General features: G+C 48.8%; 1 long non-coding RNA gene and 1 pseudogene across 1 annotated transcript; one reads left to right on the top strand and one right to left on the bottom strand.

Annotated features, from left to right (window-relative positions):
* Positions 1-744: 744 nt before the first annotated feature.
* Positions 745-12,464, top strand: LOC135264252 (arrestin red cell-like; annotated as a pseudogene).
* Positions 12,465-14,169: 1,705 nt separating this feature from the next.
* On the bottom strand, positions 14,170-15,134 carry LOC135264253 (uncharacterized). Its single transcript, XR_010332642.1, has 2 exons — positions 14,913-15,134; positions 14,170-14,652 (listed from the first exon to the last, which is right to left on the bottom strand). It is a non-coding gene; the product is annotated as an uncharacterized LOC135264253 (long non-coding RNA).
* Positions 15,135-15,465: the final 331 nt, after the last annotated feature.

Raw genomic sequence — 15,465 nt, 5'->3', positions numbered from 1 at the left:
TGTTGGCAAGATTAAACGTGTGTGTGTTTGTGTGTGTGTGCGCGTGTGCACGTTTCTCTGTGTGTATTTCTGTGTGTGTGTGCGTGCGCGCGCACGTTTCTGTGTGTGTGTGTGTGTGCGTGCGCACGTTTCTGTGTGTGTGTGTGCGTGCGCACGTTTCTGTGTGTGTGTGTGTGTGCGTGCGTACCTGCATGTGTGCGTTTGTGTGTGCGTGTGCATGCGTGCGTACCTGCGTGCGAGTGTGTGTGTGCACGCGTGCGTGCGTGTGTGTGCGTGTGTGTGCGTGTGTGTGTGTGTGCGTGTATGAGGTATTAAGTACTGTTTTAGGGGCATCATGCATTCATGTCCTGTTTCCTGTATTCTCTCCATATAGCATGCTTACCAAACCCATGAAGTATACAGCAAATACCCATTCACTTTAGACATGGAAATTACCATTACAGAGAAAGGGCACATTGCTGGACATTGCCTGGGATTTCAATGCATTTTGGAGCATTGGACTGGATTGCAACCTCCTGTTCAATCATCGTAAAATGAATTTAAATGACCTGGAAACCTGCATTGCATTTAGCAGTAAGTGCATCTAGGTAAATGTGTTTTAATGGGTTTTTCCCAGGCTAGGGCGAGAGGAATTTAAACCACAGACAGTTCTGTGGTTTGACCCCTTGTTGGCGCATTCAAGGCGTCGACATTACTTCTCTAATGTGCGTAATTGGCGTCTGAGACCAGGGATAGGTCAGTTGGTAGACGTTTTGGAAGGCGGTGATTGTATAGATGAGGTGTCCGTCACTTGGAGGTGGGCCCTGGTTTCCTGTCACGGGCTCTCGAGCGGCTGGTTTCCGCTCGGAGACTACCAACACCCACCAGCGACGGACTAGAGAGCGCGAGAGAGCGGACGGCAGGAGATCGAGGGCACGAGCGCATGAGGGAAGTGGAACCAGAGGCGTAATCAAAACATCGCGTGTTGCCCAGTACAGCCGAATTAATCTTCACACGCGCTGCCAGGGATGGGGGACAAGGCGGGTACCAGGTCAGTGCATTTTTCAGCAGAACAAATCATCGTCCGCAAGCCACACTGACATTTCGTCTTTACGCCGTGATGTAGCCTTAAACAGGTTGCTAAAGCTAGCCAGCTAACACTGACTATCGAAACACAATACAATATAATAGCCAGACTGGCGCGGTAGTTCATATGTGCGCTGCTGATGGGGGCTTATCCCGCAACGTGAATAATTTGTGCAGAAAGCTCCGCGGGCTCTGGGGATGCGGCCGGCCGCTTGGGCGCCGTTGGACGGGACTGAGAGTGTAACGTTATGCGGGGAGATGCCGGCCGGTAGGACGCTGTCGTTAGCTAGCTAACCGCAGTATAGGGAGCAAGGTATGCTATAAAGCTGATGTGTTTTGGCCGCGTCCTGATACTTAAGTTTGCCTGTCAGGTGTTTAGCAGATGGTGATTTACAATATGCTAGAAGCCAAGGGGCGGGGTGTTGCTGGCTGGCTCGGATGACGATTGAAGACTGGAACTGTTGCTGTATCTAGAATTATTGACGATCGAACACGAGTGGCGCATTCAGGTTCACGGTTTCGTGCATCAGTCAAGTCAGCACACGTTAGATGTTAAAGCTGCATTGGCAACCTGCATATTAATATTTATTAGGTTGCTGCACGTACACCCACGTTTAAATCGACATTTGCTCGGTGTCTGTCCGACTGCCAATAATAATAATAACAATAATAAACGTTATTTATATAGCACCTTTCATATCATAAAATGCAGCTCAAAGTGCTTTACAAGAGAAACAATAGAAATCAGTACCACAGGTATTAAGATAAGATAAAAATAGTAATAAAATTAATTGATAATGATAATAGCAGAAATGTAATGTAATGTAAATGTAAGTAAATTAAAAATAAAAATAAATAATAATACACAAAAAATAATAATACTAATGAAAATAAAATTAATAAAATTAATTGATTCATTTTATTAAAAATAAATGCTTGGCTTCAGAGCGCGTTCAGGGCTTGATGTTTAATTACCTGTTCCTAAAACCACCCAGCGACACTTCAGAGGTCTGTTTCGCCGTTTGTGTTTGAATTTGTGTTCGTGTTTGAGTAAAGCCCCTGGTTAAATTTCTTGCAGGCAAACAGTTCACTGCGATTTTCCATGTGATGGAATATTAAACAAATAAAATGATACATTTCTGGCACGTTTTCGGTGTGCAGGTCACAGGTTAAACAGGTGTCCCAGCGCAGTATAGGCTAGAGCAGCTCCAGAAATGTAATTTTATTACTGCAGAGTGAACAGAAATGGGAGGGTATTACCGTCTCGCCCTTCATGGTCTGGTCATTACCCGGCGAACAGTGGTGCACTTCCGCGTTACGCTCACCCTGCCGTCACACCTGCTGGGGTCTTTCGGGCTGAACACTGTTGTGCGCGTGAGTTAGGCAGCTTTATTGCGGATTTAAAACTTTGTGAGTGGGAGGTGTCCAGCCGTGATTGGGGTGGCTGGGGTACGGGGGGGTTGATTATTCAGATTTACCCTACAGCTAGGGTAAGGCAGATTCATAAAGTTTCTCGGGGTACGAATTCTGATCCAGGGCTAGATAGGCCTTTTATCTCATAATGGTTCTGACTAGGATACAGACGGGATCACTATTCCTACTTGGGGATGCTTAAATACCAACGTGATTATGAGTCGTGACCTCAGTATAAGGAATTTGGGGTGCGAAGAGCTTTGACAACTCATGCCCCCACTCACATGAGCCTGAAGCTTTTCTTTCTTTCTCTTTCTCTCTTTTCCATCTTTCTCTCTCTCTCTCTCTCTCCCTCCTACCCTCTCTCTCTCTCTCTATCTCTCTCTCCCTCTCTCTCCCTCTCTCCCTCTCCCTCCCTCTCTCTCTCTCTCTCTCTCTTTGGAGAACACACCTGTTTGCCTGGCTGTGCAGTGTGTCCTGAGGTTGCCTGGTTTACAGGAGATGGTTCATTTGTTTGGATGCAGCCTGTATGCAAAAAGCCATTTAAATCTCCACAGGTGTGTGGGAGGAGCTGGAGACATGGATGAAAGATTGTGTGTGTGTGTGTGTGTGTGTGTGTGTGTGTGTCTGTGTCTGTGGGACAGATCATGTGTGTGCTTAAGCGTGTGTCTGTGGGAATTCTGCTTATTGATTAATTGCCCTGCTCCACTCTGCACTGGTGTGTTGAGGGTTGACCTTCTGTGACCCCTGTCTCTGAGAGAGCCCCCACACCCCCCCCCCCCTCCCAGCCCCCCACACCCCCCTTACCTCTCCTCCTTCTCACATGTGAGACAGAGAGAGGAGTGGGGGGTGAGAGCACATATATTAGTGATTTTATTCTTGTATTTGTTACTTGAATGAGTATTTGCATGCTTGTTATTGTAGACTTCTGTGTTAGAATGTGTCACACAGATCGCTGTGTTACAATGTATCAAACACAAATAGCTGGGTTTGATTGTATCAAACACAGATTGCTGGGTTTGATTGTATCAAACACAGATTGCTGGGTTAGAATACATAAGTCATAAGCAGCAGTCTTCAGCAGTGTATTTGATTCACACTTATACACATTTCAAACTATGTAGTGAATGTTTTAAAGACTCTTTTTGGAAATCTTGAATTTGGGGTGCTGGCACTGTTTTCTGGACGGGGGCTCTGGATTTAACGATCAGCTGATACACCTACTCATTAAAAATCTGGACTCATGCTCAGTGATCTATTTTTGCTGTTGTAACTTGGAACCTTTCTGTGCTGCACAATAGAGAGGTTTTCTAGCAGTCAGTGTGTGACTGTGACTGTAACTCCAGACCCTTTAATCCTGTGACTTCTGTCCTTCTAATACTGTGACTGCTGACCCTATAATCCTGCACAGACTCTGTGTTGCTCACCATCTCAGTTCCTGTTCTGCACACAGCCCTTATTTATCACAGATCTTATGATATGTGTCTGTGTCTTTCCGTTATGTCCCTGTAACCAAGAGCAGCTGTTGCATTAATAAATAATCGTCATAATAATTATGCTTGTTTAAAGTCACGGCTTTAAATAATTAAAATGTTGTGTGCCTAATGACTCTCTTGTTAAGGTGTCTGCATATTAGCAAATTGATTTTTAAGTGGCTCTTGTCAGAAGGTACAGCTGCTTAGGTATATTAAAGTACCATTTTATAGTGAGGGCTGTGTAAATGTTGTCAGTTGAGAGAGAGGAATGGAGAGAGGCCCAGGGGTGTGGGGGGGCAGGTTAAGGCAGTATTTACACTCTTTGAATGCACTACCCAGGATGTTTAAGTTTGCGCTGTGCCAGCAGAACTGGGGGGGATGTACGCTGGCATTCCACTCTGATACCGGGAAGTGTTTTACTGTCATGACCCCGGTTCGAATGGGCCATAACATAAAGGAGTCAAGCCCGAAATGGGATTGATTAGAAATGGGCTTATTAAAGTGTCAAAATGCAAAGAGTAAAGAAAAAGAGAAAAGGTGGTGGTTAGTGGGACACTGTTCTCACAGCATCCTCCTGGTTGAGAGAGGGAGGAGAGAGAGCAGAGAGCTGCAGAACAGACTCTTTGATGCAGCTCCCACCAGGTGCTTCTGATCAGCCATCTCAGCCGATTGGCCACACCCGCATAGGCGCAGCTGAAACCTTAAAGTAAGCAGATGAGTGAGGCAAGCCTGTCAAGGACATAACATTTACACTGAGAAACAGCTTTGCTGGGTCATGTGACAGGGAGAGATTGTGTCCAAGCCCAGGCTTTGGGGTCTGGGGTCTGAGCTGACCTGGGGTACAGAGCTGATCTGGGGTCTGAGCTGTTCTGGGGTACAGAGCTGATCTGGGGTCTGAGCTGTTCTGGGGTACAGAGCTGATCTGGGGTCAGTAGGCTGTATTGTGGTGGGATAATTGTTCATAGTCACAGAGTTGGATCATTGAGTTGCTTGTAGAAGCTGAGACATGCTGAGCCCTGTAATGTCTGGGAAGTGGTCTCCAGAGCTCTGTCCTGCCCCACCTCACAGCCACTCTCTCTCTATCACTCTGCTCTCTCATCTGTCTATTTGTCTCTCTGTCACTCACCCTCTCCTCTCTCTCTCTGCCTAGTTAAAGTCATCCTTGATAAATATGATGCATTATAATGCATTATTTTGTCAGAGCTGACGAATCTCCTGTCGTCATGGGAACCAGAAAGCTGTAACAGCTGCCATAGCAACTAAGTGAAAGGTTTGTGCGTCTCTTCAGTTCTAAAGTTTTTGCTGGAGATGAAGAAACATGGGATAGGGAAAGAGGAGGAAGGAGGAAGGAAACACAGGAGAGAACAAGCCTATCCAGCAACACCGAGAGGAGACAGCCTGGGGGCAGTAGAGTGTGGGGTGGAGGTGCAGGGGCAGTAGAATGCTGGGTGGAGGTGCAGGGGCAGTAGAATGCTGGGTGGAGGTGCAGAGAGGCCCAGAGTGCAGTGTCAGCACTGCTGGCTTCCTGCTGAGTTTCTGTGGTGGCACAGGAAGTTGGGTGAGCGCTGGGTCCTTGCCACAGGAAGTTTGGTGAGCGCTGGGTCCTTGCCACAGGAAGTTGGGTGAGCGCTAGGTCCTTGCCACAGGAAGTTGGGTGAGCGCTGGGTGTGTGGCTGTGTCGGCAGCAGCGTGTTTATTTATATCTGCTCTGCAGGACGGACAAAGAGAGAGAAGAGTGGAAACCACACCCTCTCTGCAAAACTGCTCCACTTTATCCATCCTCATCATCAGCCTTCATCATTACAGCCTCTTATTTCCACCATCTCTCCCTCAGTCTGTACTTCCCGTTTATCTCCCTCCCTCGTTCTCTCTGTCCTCATCTCCCTCCCTCCCTCCAGGGCTGTACGCTAACGCTTTTTCTCCTAAGTTGCTAAACTTTGGAGCTCACTCATGCATCCCCGTCAGCCCATGTGCTCCTGTGTGAGTGCGTGTGTGCGTGAGTGCCTGAGTGTGTGAGAGTGTGAGTGCGTGCCTGAGTGTGTGAGTGCGTGCGCGTGCCTGAGTGTGTGAGAGTGTGAGTGTGCCAGATGTAAAGCTTTATTATAACCCAGCCAGGCCTAGCTCTGGATGAATCCTGCAACGGTTTGTTTTTGGGTTTTTTTTTAATGACTCTTCCTCTGCTGATGCTTCCTTTTCTCATCTCTTTCATCTCTCTCCCTCCCTCTCTTTGCGTCATTCGTCCTTTTCGGCCACATTCTCTATCTCTTCCTCTTTCTCTCTTTCTCTGCTTCTCTCAGTCCTGCCGCTGGCCCAGAGCAGCTTGTGTTTAATCCTTAGGCCTGGAGTCTGAGCTCCTGTCTGCTCTGCACTGCCGCTCCTCTAACATGGCCCCTCACGCTTTGCATTCGTTTACAGTTGTACTGCATTTACCTTTCTGGTAATATTTAACCTTTATGTATCGGTTGCTGCTTTTCAAGTGTACCTGAATGTACCTGAAGAGAACCAAGAGTACCTGAATGTACCTGAAGAGAACCAAGAGTACCTGACTGTGATCATTCCACCTCTCTGTTCAGTGCAGACTGTTCTCTCAGATCTGCATGTGGCAGATCACTTCCTGCTGTGTGTTCAGGGTCTGACTCTGGGTGCTCCAGTGTAGTTTGTGTGCAGTTTACTTGCTCTGGCCATTAGAGGGTGTGTTTTTAGCCATTTAGTCTAAAGTCTGTGTCAGTAGGGGGATCCTTATCTGTGACTTTTGGTGTTCAAGAATTAAACTGAAAATTAATACCTAAAAATCTCTCTCTTCCTCCCTTTATGGCTTTCTGTCTCAGAGTCTTCAAGAAATCCAGCCCTAACTGCAAGGTAAAGTCATATGCATTTATTATGCTATGTTTTAGAGTGTGTGTGTGAGTGTTGAGTGAGTGTGAGAGAGAGTGTGTGAGCATGAGCGTATGCGTGTGTGTGTGTGTGTGAAAATGTGCGTTCCTCTCCCTTTTTCAGGTGACTGTGTACCTGGGGAAGAGGGACTTTGTGGACCATCTGGACCATGTGGACCCAGTGGGTGAGTGGGTGTGGCTAAGGGCGGGGCTTATGGCAGGGGAGGGGCTGGGGTAGTGATTATAAACAGGTTTCATATTGTTAAAGTTTTGGAGTATCAAGACTTAATACACTCGACTAGCCGTGTTAGGTTTAACCTTTTTAATATTAAGAACTCTGAGAAACTTTGGGTTTGTTCATCAACAGATCTTATTTAAAAATGTATTTGTATTTCATTTTAATTAATTTACCCCCCCTCTCTCTACATACACCCCCACCCCCTCTCTACATACCCCCCTCTCCCCCCCTAAGATGGAGTGATCTTGGTGGATCCAGAGTACTTGAAAGACCGGAAAGGTACAGTTTGTGTGAGTGAGTGAGTCTGTGAGTGAGTGAGGCTGTGAGTGAGTGAGTCTCTGAGTGAGTGAGTCTCTGTGAGTGAGTGAGTCTCTGTGAGTGAGTGAGGCTGTGAGTGAGTGAGTCTCTGTGAGTGAGTGAGTCTCTGTGAGTTTAGAGTGAGTCTCTGTGAGTGAGTGAGTCTCTGTGAGTGAGTGAGTCTGTGAGTGAGTGAGACTCTGTGAGTGAGGTGCTCTCCTCATGTCTGCTCTGGCCCCTCCTCAGTCTTTGTGACCCTGCGGCTTCGGATGGCGCGAGGACCCTAGGCTGCGTGGGTCTGCCCTTCGAAGGGATCTGCACACTCCACCCTTCCAGCTTCCGCCCCGCTGAGGAGCGCATACACCCTCAACGCCTGCAGGAGAGGCTGCTGAAGAAGCTGGGCCAGCACGCGCACCCTTTTTACTTCACTGTGAGGACCGCTACTCACACACGACACATACGCTACTCACACATTACTCACACACTGCTCACACACTTAGGACCTACCACTACTCACACACTACCCACACACTGATCACACACTTCCCTTACCCCCATCTGCTGCACTGTGCCCAGTTCTTTAGCGTGTGGCATGTATGATGTGTAAATCACTCTGTGTCTCTGTGTGCCAGATTCCCCAGAACCTGCCCTGCTCAGTGACGTTACAGCCAGGCCCAGAGGACACAGGCAAGGTATCACTCGCTCGAGCACACACACACACACACACACACACACATGCACACACGCACGTACGCACACACACACACACGTGCGTACATGCTTACATGCGTGTGCGCACGTGTGTGTGTGTGCGCGTATGTGCGTGTGTGCATGTGTGTGTGTGTGCGTACTTATACTACACATTCAGTGTGCTTTATTGGCCGGGAATGCACATAGTAGATATTGCCAAAGCAAACAATGTACAAAAAACAAGTAGTGTAACAGTGTAATCTCTCTCTCTCTCTCTCTCTCTCTCTCTCTCTCTCTCTCTCTCTCTCTCTCTCTCTCTCTCTCTCTCTCTCTCTCTCTCTCTCTCTCTCTGTCTAGGCCTGTGGGGTTGATTTTGAGATCAGAGCATTCTGTGCCAAATCAGTGGAGGAGAAGATTCACAAAAGGTAGTTGTCATGCCATGGCACTCTAATCTGTCTTGGCATTACTGGGACATTATGCAAAGGAGTGTGTGTGTGTGTGTGTGTGTGTGTGTGTGTGTGTGTGTGTGTGTGTGTGTGTGTGTGTAATGTGTGTGTGTGTGTGTGTGTGTAATATGTGTGTGCGTTGCAGGAACTCTGTGCGCTTAGTGATCAGGAAGGTGCAGTATGCTCCAGAGAAGGCCGGCCCACAGCCCATGGTGGAGACGACCCGCAGCTTCCTAATGTCTGACCGCTCCCTGCACCTGGAGGCCTCTCTGGACAAGGAGGTGCTAAACACAGGGTGTACATAAACTCACACATAAACATGGGGTATACATAAACTCACACATAAACATGGGATATACATAAACTCATGCATAACCATGTGGTGTACATAAAATCATACATAAACATGGGGTATACATAAACTCATGCATAACCCTGGGGTGTATATAAACACATAGACACAGTGTATGTAAACTCACACATAAACATTGGGTAAACATAAACTCATACATAACCATGGGGTGTACATAAACTCACACATAAACACTGAGTATACATAAACTCACATACAGCATATATACACACAGTACACACACCCAGTATTCTGCAAAGATTAGTGTTTCTCTAGTGTAACAGCAGGTTTATCTCTCTCTCGCTCTTTCTCTCTCTCTCTCGCTCGCTCTCTCCTTCTCTCTCTTGCTCTCTCTCTCGCTGTAGCTGTACTACCACGGGGAGCCCATCAGTGTTAATGTGCACGTTACCAATAATTCCACCAGAACCGTCAAGAAGATCAAAATCTCTGGTGAGAAACCCTTCCTCTCTCTTACTTCCCGTTTTTCCTCTCTCCCTCTCTGTTTCTTTACTCTCCTCCTGCCCCCTCTCTCTCCCATCGTTTTATCGGTCGTCACGATCCCTTGCTCTTTTCCCCCTCTCCTTAAATTGCACAAAAAATGAATTTTCTTCACGTTTGTTCTGCATTTTGCTCCCAGCAAATCCAGTGCTAAATTGACAGTGTTGAATTGAGTGCTAAATTGAGTGTTGCATTCAGTGTTAAATTGACAGTGTTAAATTGAGAGTGGCTCTCTTTTTGTCCCAGTGCGGCAGTATGCAGATATTTGCCTGTTCAGCACTGCTCAGTACAAGTGTCCTGTGGCTCATGTTGAGGCTGAGTGAGTACCCATCTCGTTCTCTCCATCTCTCCCTCTATCTCTCCCCCTGTCTCTCTCTCTCCCTCTGTCTCCCTCTATCTCTCCCCCTGTCTCTCTCTCTCCCTCTGTCTCCCTCTATCTCTCCCCCTGTCTCTCTCTCCCCCTCTGTCACTCTCTCTCTCTCTCCCTCTGTCTCTTCCTCTCTCTCTCTCTCTCTCTCCCTCCCTCTTTGTTGTGGGTTTGTGATCTGGCTGATTACTGTGCTGCAGTGTGCGGACCTGCATCGCGCCCTTTGGACATATGTGACGGGCGATCGCAGTCACAGTGTGCGCCCAGCCTTGCTCCTGCTACGGCACTTAATGTAATGTTGTATGTGTTTGGAACGGCTCCTTTCTGTTCTCAAGCTGATAGCCTACATCTCCCATGAGGCAGTTGGGCTGATCTGCGCCTGTCCCTTCCTGCAGTGACCAGGTGTCGTCCAGCTCCACGTTCTGCAAGGTGTACACTCTCACCCCCACACTGACCAGCAACCGGGAGAAGAGAGGCCTGGCGCTCGACGGCAAGCTCAAACACGAGGACACTAACCTGGCCTCCAGCACCATGTGAGCACCATTAACACAGAACTTATACCGTGTGACTTACACCGGACAACTTTTACCACACAACTTATACTACACGACTTATATTACACAACTTATACCACAAGACTTACACAGTGTGACTTATACCACATGACTTATACCACGCTACATAGACCACACAACTTACACAATATAACTTATACCATACTACTTATACCACATGACTGGAATTCATAATTTTATACACCATTACTTGGTGTGTAACTTACCTATGTTCTCCTGTTTGACCATCTCTGTCGCCCCCTCTCTGTGTGTCTGTGCATTGCAGAGTGAAGGACGTGCCCAATAAGGAAGTTCTGGGCATTCTCGTCTCCTACAGGGTCAAAGTCAAACTGGTGGTGTCGCGTGGAGGGTAGGTTCTACAGCGGCCTCAGCTCCGTCCGTCAGGGTTCCCATGGTTCTGTTTTTCTGCTTCAGCTTTCCCATGATCCTTTGTGTTTCAGGGACGTGTCAGTGGAGTTGCCCTTTGTCCTGATGCACCCCAAACCCACGGAACTGCCCATCTCTCGACCAGAATCAGGTATTTACTCTCCTGAACCAGCACCCCAAACCACTGACCCCTGCAAACCAGCCCCCCAAACCACTGACCCCTGCAAACCAGCACCCCCAGTCTTCAGTGCCCCACACCAGGTGTTCTGAGTTTTTATTTCTGCACTTAGGTTTCATTCACTTCACATCTTTGAATCTTTTGGTTTGGTTTAAATTGTAAATGTTTCCTTAACAACATCACAAATTTTGCTGTCCCACAGTGGTTCCAGAGCCGGACGCCCCCATCGACACCAACCTGATCGAGTTTGAGACAAAGTGAGTGTCCGTGTGTGTCTGTGCTCTGCTACGCTGGTCCCCTGTCAGATTGTTCTTTACCATGTTACTGCAGTGCGTGCGTTTGCTTATTGGCCACTGTCAGACGGGGCTACACTGTCTTCATTCACATTCTGCCACTCATTTGTACACCTGGAGTAACAAACGCGAACGTTTAGCCGCTTTGATCACGAGCACCAGAGCAGTGTCTGGTTTGGGATTGGAGCCCCCAGCCCCCCCGGTGTAGCACCGTAGCGGCCGCCCCCCCCTCCGCGCCGCTGTAGTGCTGAGCTCCACGTGCGCTGAAACCTGCTCTGACTGTGGGAACACTGTCTCTGTTTGGCGCCGTAGTTTCTCTCAGGACGATGACTTTGTGTTCGAGGACTTCGCGCGACTGCGTCTGAAAGGGAGGAAGGACGAGGAAGACCACTTCTGCTGAGGCTCCGCCCCTGGCCCCGCCCCCCCCTGCCAGGGTCAAGAGGGGGGGCGTGGCCAAGCTGCATCTGTAAAAAATTTCTTTTTTTTTTCTTTTTTACTTTTCCCCCCCAGCCTCCTGGCCTCTCCCTGTACAGCTCTGATGATGCACTAAAATGGCCGACACAGAAATGCTTGCACAGCCTGTCGGCCATGTTGAGCCTGTCGGCCATCTTGGCTCTTTTCTTTTCCTGTTGTTGTGTCACAGACATTGGGAGGGACAGTCTGACAGTCACTGTCTGCTGAGGGATGATGGAAAAGCGGGGGAAATTAGTATTTGGATGTTTTTTTTCGGGATGGCATGAGTGTGATTAATCTGTCCATCATCCTGTCATGACTCACCTGGGAGGGACCAGGAAAACACCGTAACTGTGGAAACGGCTCACAGAGGTCTACTGTATGGACGCACGCACATGCACACACACACACACACACACACACACTCTCACACACACACACAGGCACACACACACACACACACACACACACAGGCACATACATACATACACGCACACAGGTGCGCGCAGGCACACAATCATGCATGTACTGACACAAGCACACACACATACAGACCTACACGCTTTCACACACACATACAAACGCACATGCATATGTGTTATGCTGTATATTAGTGATTAAAGAGGAGAGATTTATGATTTATTGTATAAATTTGTAAGTGATCATGAAGTGGACAGGGCGTCGGGGGTCTGGGGGGAGCCCCAGGGTTTGAGAGGGGCGTGGCCTGAAGGCCAGAAAGCTGCCCGTCCCCCAGCTTCAGAGTGAGATCTGAGAATTACCACTGCTTTATCATGGTTATTGTCTTCATCGCCAGAGGTATTACTGCAATTTTATTTTTAAGTTTGTTTAACATTTTTTTAATTAAAGTCAAAGAATTCATCTCCACTGCCCTGCTGATACTGTCTTGTGTCCGATTTGCTTGCTGCACTGACCCCGCCCCCTCCATCTCTGACTCCACCCATTACAGCACAGGCCCCACCCCCTCCTGCACTGACCAAGCTCACTTTAGCTCTGACTCCACCCATTACAGCACTGACCCCACCCCTTCCTGAACTGACCAAGCCCACTCCAGCTCTGACTCCACCCATTACAGCACTGACCACACCCCCTCCTGCAATGGCCCTGCCCACTCCAGCTCTGACTCCACCCATTACAGCACTGACCACACCCCTCCTGCACTGACCAAGCCCACTCCAGCTCTGACTCCACCATTACAGCACTGACCACAACCCCTCCTGCACTGACCAAGCCCACTCCAGCTCTGGCTCCACCCCTCCTGCACTGACCCTGCCCACTCCAGCTCTGACTCCCTCCATTACAGCACTGACCCCGCCCTCTCCTGAACTGACCAAGCCCACTCCAGCTCTGACTCCACCCATTACAGCACTGACCACACCCCCTCCTGCAATGGCCCTGCCCACTCCAGCTCTGACTCCACCCATTACAGCACTGACCACACCCCCTCCTGCACTGACCAAGCCCACTCCAGCTCTGACTCCACCCATTACAGCACTGACCACAACCCCTCCTGCACTGACCAAGCCCACTCCAGCTCTGGCTCCACCCCCTCCTGCACTGACCCTGCCCACTCCAGCTCTGACTCCGTCCATTACAGCACTGACCCCGCCCCCTCCTGAACTGAACAAGCCCACTCCAGCTCTGACTCCACCCATTACAGCACTGACCACAACCCCTCCTGCACTGACCAAGCCCACTCCAGCTCTGACTCCACCCATTACAGCACTGACCACACCCCCTCCTGCAATGGCCCTGCCCACTCCAGCTCTGACTCCACCCATTACAGCACTGACCAGTACATCACGTTGCTCACAGTGTTCACCCACATTATAGCGCTTAAAATCCTAAGCGGGTGTTGAGGGTAAAAAAAGGCATTCTCCACCAGACATGTAATTTAACAGCACTGTCCAGAGCGATCATTAATCATGATGTCATGATGTTAGCATCGTCTTATATTTTTATATTTTACGTGTTTTTAAGGTTGTGAGCTGGGGAGTGAGTGGACTGCTGCTAACGTGTTGTTTATTCTGTCCAAAGTGTGTTCATTGGGAAGCTGAATGCACAAGGCTTGTATGCCTTTGGTTCAAATTTGAAGACTGCATGGGCGACATGATTTAAAGCCAGTTTTATTTTGGACATTTCTGTTTGATTTGCACGCATGTTCCATGCGTGAGCTTGTGAGGGGCGGAGCTTACTGGGTGATGTCACCGCCAGCGTGTTTGGGGAGGAGTTGGAACGTTGGTGTGTGCGTGCGGGCGGATCGAACGTCACATGGCCCGTGGAGGATTCGCCGACAACTACAACAGTCACCGCCTGCTATCCAGTGGAGCAAATAATAAAGATTATTTAATAAAACCGTGGCTGCATAAGCACGATGCTGTCATGGTTACACACAGCCAGTGGGTTGCAGGTTTGATTCCCAGGTGGGACACAGCTTCAGTAAATTCCATTGGTGACATGTAAAATATCAGCACTGCCATTCTCCCTGGACGATGGTGACTGCTCCAAGAAACTAAAAACCTTCATTCAGTCAAGAAAACAGATAAATGGAACCAAGAGAAACACAATGTGGGACGATTCATGTTGCTTCTTTATTTTGTACAGCATTTCAGGAAAAAAATAAAACTTCTTTTTTTAAAAAATGTTTATTTTGAATTTCTGTGTCATTTGTGCATTTAGATCGGAGGGTGTTCATTTAAGGCAGAGCACTGTTCTATTTATGTGTCTGTTCGACACCATAGTATACTCTGAATGTGTTAGCATTTGGTCAGGAAATGGAGGGGGGTTACATGTGTAAACCAGGGACAGAGACCTTACTGGCTACAGCTATTTGGCTTGATAGTTTGTGTGCTAGGTCTTGGTGTATGTGTGTGCGTTAGGTGTTGATGCATGTGTGTGTGTTAGGTGCACGTGGCTGTATCAGAGTGGCTCAGTTGTCTCCTCACAGGTTGCAGGTGTATCAGGTGGTGTCCAGGTGAGCTGCTCAGGTTCACCTCTTTGCTGCTGCCCACCTCTCCGGCAGTGCTTAGCCAGCTGGCTGGTGAACCGCTGCCATCTGGTGGTCGTAAACAGAATACACAGATCAGCAGGATAAACATATTTACACACTCAGATGATCAAATGCACACATTGACTCACATGCCCTGTCAAATGCAATGTTTTTTATGTTTAAAAAAGGATAATCATTTCCAGCACTTAGCTTTTGTCTGAGTGACAAATGGCCTGACAGAATAAGAGGATAATTTTAAAAGCTGTTCTGGTTTGTAGACTGACTGTGTCTGTGTTTCTGTCTGTCTGTCTGCCTGCCTGTCTCACCGCTCCTGCGTGCTGTTGTGCTCGTTCACTCGCTCCGCCTCTTCTCTCTTCTCCTCCATCCAGCGCTCCAGCAGGTGCTCCACCTCTCTCCGTGCCGCTGTAAGCTCCGCCCCCCTCGCGCCCTGCTCCGCCTGGAGAGCCGCCAGCTCCTTCGATTGGCTCTCCAGGGCGAACTCGCAGTCCAATAGGCTGCTCTGCAGAGCACCAGCGCTCCTGCCAGGGCAAGCGCTCCTTGTGAGCGGCACCTAGCAACGGACATGGGCGCGAGCACCAACACCTGCTGCACATTGCACATCTGCCATACGCTTACTGCTCAGCGTAGCACACCTGCTGCACTGCTGCAATTGCAGATATGCAGTCCAGCCGGCCCAACCTGCTCCACCTGCTGCACATCTGCACATACTGCATCGCGCCAACGTACTGCTGCACATCTGCACAATACTGCAATCCAGCCGTGCCCAACCCTGCTCCACCTGCTGCACTGAAGAGTCAGCACTAATACCTGCGCACATCTGCACAATAGTGCAGTCCAGCCGTGCCCAACCCTGCTCCA

This window comes from Anguilla rostrata, chromosome 9, assembly GCF_018555375.3.
Source record: "Anguilla rostrata isolate EN2019 chromosome 9, ASM1855537v3, whole genome shotgun sequence".
In the NCBI taxonomy this organism is placed as follows: Eukaryota; Metazoa; Chordata; class Actinopteri; order Anguilliformes; family Anguillidae; genus Anguilla; species Anguilla rostrata.
This window is presented reverse-complemented; position numbering and strand designations above follow the sequence as displayed.